The 3,949-nt window shown below is 38.8% G+C and overlaps 1 pseudogene; it reads right to left on the bottom strand.

Moving 5' to 3' along the window:
* Nucleotides 1-2,534: 2,534 nt before the first annotated feature.
* On the bottom strand, nt 2,535-3,229 carry LOC117197605 (RAD52 motif-containing protein 1-like; annotated as a pseudogene).
* Nucleotides 3,230-3,949: the final 720 nt, after the last annotated feature.

A 3,949-nucleotide genomic window follows, 5' to 3' on the forward strand; every position in this document is an offset into this window, starting at 1 on the left:
CTTGTTATCTAGTTAACTCGAGATCCTGTTTATAGAATGAAACACATATCACTGCATTAAAAAAATTGAGGGCATCAGAAAAGAGATGGAAAACATTTTTGGCTATGAATGTCCATGAAATCACATATGGCCCCCAACTGACTTTTGAAAGTAAGTTTAGCTGATGCAACTCCCTCAAGTCACAAATTCTAGTGTGCAAAAATTGTGGCTTTCTCTGTTTTCCTAAATTGGACTTAATTTCTACCTTGAGCCCTATTTCTGTAGGTTTCTCCAGGGTGACTCAAGTCACTCAGTGATTTCTCCACCATTTAATGTGCAAGTTCAGCCAAATTTAGGAACTCTACCTTGTCCCAGCAGCAGACCCAAACTAAAATATTACAACACTGGTGAGAAGAGGAAATAACCAGTTTATCAAATATTTTATTCTAAAATATTTATATCTCTTGCTTAGATCAAAGCATTTAAGCTTCAAATTAAGAATATAAATTTTGGGGTTTCAGTTCCCCCTCTCTCTACCATTGGACAACATCAGCCTCATGTCTCCCAGCTAAGGAAAAACAAGCAGGGAGAGGAGAATGTTGTATCATTAAGGCAAATGCAAGAGAAATTCTACATTTTTGTGGTATTTATGTTATGTATTACCTCATCATATAAGCCTGGTCAAGGCTTATGAAATTGACATGAAGATGAGTAAGCAAGGCCATTTTATTATTATATTAGAGGTGGCCATGGCCTTTCCTGCAGCTTCCCCTAGATCTCCCCATTCTCCTCTGATTCCTTGGGGAAGAGTCTAAGGCTTCTGTTGCCTCTACCAGAGGTTTCTATGGATGGGAGAATCTGTGTTCTTTTGTCACCAGCTTCCTCCAGGAATTTGAAGCCTGCTTTGTCTTGCATAGACCAGAAGACAAGTTCCCTCCATAGCTCCTTCCCACCTGTACATTCATTGGCCGGGTCCGTTTGCCTCATTGCCTCTACCCTTTGTCCAACTCTTTGCTCCACCTCCTTTTGCATCAAGATTACCATATATAAATTCTGTACTTTCTAAACATTATTATTATATAATAATTTTTTTATATGAATACCTGATTCACTTTGCCACGAAACAGAAACCAACACACTATTGTAAAGCAAATACACTCCAATAAAGATGTTAAAAAAACAAAAAAATAAAATAAAATAAAATGTTGCCATTTCCTCCAAACTCTCAGTATTCACGTCTCATTATTAATTCACCACTCTATTATTAGGGGTTACCACTGAATCAGTGATGACTCCAGAACTTCTGTAGGAGGGGTTTGGGGCAGATGAGCAATTCATTCTGGGAAAGAGAGTCTAAAACCAAGTGAATGGCCCTTTACATTAACATGGGAAAACTTCTCCCACCCCACCTTGTCTCAACAGAACCATTAATCTAGAAAAAACTACAGTGTCACTTTTCAGAGGTCTTCCCTGTGTGCACACATGGAGAAGACACTTAGAATGTTAAAGTCAACATGTTAAGTAATTTTCTTGAAATACTGTTACTAGCACCCAGTTTACTTTCTTCACAGTCCTTTTCATAATCTATTTAATTTTAGTTCTTTTTAATTGTCTGGTACACTTTTAACACCTAAACTCCAAGAGAGAAGGAGCTTCATCTTATTTCCAGTGCCTAGCACATAACGGTTTCTAAATGGAACTGATTCCAAGATTGGCCTCATTTAGGAATGGATCTGTTGTTATAATCAGGTTTCTGAAATCTTTAGTATCAATATGGAATCCTTTCCTCTCACATTTCACAGGAAGCTAGACTTCTTAAAGCCCAAACATGGATATGTCTGAAGTTTCCTTGACTGATTTAAATTGAATTAAAATAATTATTTTGTACAGGAAAAACTTTCAAAATTTTTACATTTTTTGGAACATAACCACCTTTTCTTTCTCTACTTTCTTCCCTTCAAAACAAACTATGCAACATTGGGGTGAGTTAAATAATCAGAAATCTAGCCCCAAATTAAGGTCTCAATGACATGAAACACATTTTTTGCTCCTTTTTAATAAAAATCCTATATGCAGTACATTAATGTTTTCTTTTAGAAATTACGTTGACAACTTAATCCCTAATTCGAGGCATCCATATAATTGGTATACAGAAAGGTTCTTCGGCAAAATATTTAACACAAGATATATATGAGATGCTGAGATCTGGGTAATATACCTTACTTAAAAGGCATGAATAGTTTTTAAACACTGTAGCATAATCACACTTAAGGCCATAGTTACTTTGTTCCCAAATCCCTGCAATTTTATTTGAGGGGAGTTCTAAAAGACCTGTGTCTTCTCCTGTGTCCACAACTGTAGACGTACACTGATGGCTCTCAATCCTGCTCTCCAAACTTCAAATAAGGGGCCAGAGACAAGGCTCGGGACTTGGAAAAGTCCTAGAAATACCCTGCCTCAAAAGCAGTTTCAGAGTTTCACATTTTCCTAAGGATGACAGAGCTGAGTAGACATGCCAAAGTCTTCCAAATCCTGCTGGTTGTTTTGAATTATGGCTACACTGGGTGTGTAGCCCTTGAGTTTTTATCTCCACATACTTGAATTAAATCCTGTAGTTCCTCTTCGGTTCTAGCATCTGTGACCTCTTCACAGGGTCTATATGCCACAGCTATTTTACCACTTTCTAAAACCACAATCAGCAATTTCTGGAATTCATCTGTCATAGCCTTCTGAATAGCAAGCTTCTGCGTTACTGTCCTTTTCATAAGGAATGATAATGACCCTTCTTCCAACTTATCCTAAGGTTCCTCAGCCATGCCAACTCCGGGACTCATGTACTCGGGGGAGGGCAACACCACCTCTTGATGATCCTTTTTGACCACCCACTGAAACCAGAGTAGTAATTTGCCAATTCTTGGCATCTGGAGCTGTTTAGGGCAAGCGTATTATGTTAAACCACCTTATGTCTGGTGCCGAGACGAACCTTCACTGGAGATGTCTGAAAAAACTGCTTCCGGTCGCATGCCTTTTGGGCTCTGTGGGCATCCCTTGCTGAATAAAACTTGATGATGGAATAGAACCCAGGACCGGCAGTTTGGGAAGACTGCGTTTGGGAAGACTCGGACCGAATACAGAAGGCCAAACTGGGAGAAGATTTCAAGGCCTCGGCCGTGGGTCCAGAGCTCAGCTCCCACACCAGCAAGGTTTTGTCACCCCCGATGGGAAATGCAAAAGGTACCAACTCCACCATCCTACCGTCACTGTGCGTGCACAGCTCAGGGCGCAAGCGGACTGCGCCTATATAATAGATTTTTATCCTGTAACCCTTCTTATCTAACTTTTGGGTATATTGCCATGTTTCCCACATTATTTCTTCTGGTTATGACACCTCCAACAAAAAATATGACTTTGGAATGCATACTGAAATTAGCTGTTGATGCATCTTTCTCTTCCACTAGATGGTGAGTGTCTTAAAGGTAGGAACCGTATCTGATTCATCATTGAAATTCAGCACCTTGTGTAGAGCCTAACACATAGTAGGTATTCAATGTATATTTAGTGAATACATAATGAACGTATCATTTTGCTAATAAAGGATGTCCGATTTCCTTTTTAAAGACTCTTCTGCTTATAGTACATATACTCAAGAAGAAAGCAAAAGGCAATCTGCAGTCATTTAAATAATTTATCATTACTTACTGATTTACCATAAAATGAGATGCTGTTTAATCTTCTTCCAAGCAAGGATTCAAAGCCTGCAGATCAGGAGACCTTAGACTCCTACAATAAGGTAAGAGTAAGCTCCCTGCTTGAGTCTGTCAGAAGCTACTGATTTATTAATATCACAACAGCCACACAACAATACTCTTTCCTAAGTTACCCTCCAGGTTTTTCCCCTATCATCTGGAATGCATAACAGATATTATAAACTAAATTTACTGTTTGCTGTTCATCCATTACCATACTACAC

Source organism: Orcinus orca, chromosome 8, assembly GCF_937001465.1.
Source record: "Orcinus orca chromosome 8, mOrcOrc1.1, whole genome shotgun sequence".
Classification (NCBI taxonomy): Eukaryota; Metazoa; Chordata; class Mammalia; order Artiodactyla; family Delphinidae; genus Orcinus; species Orcinus orca.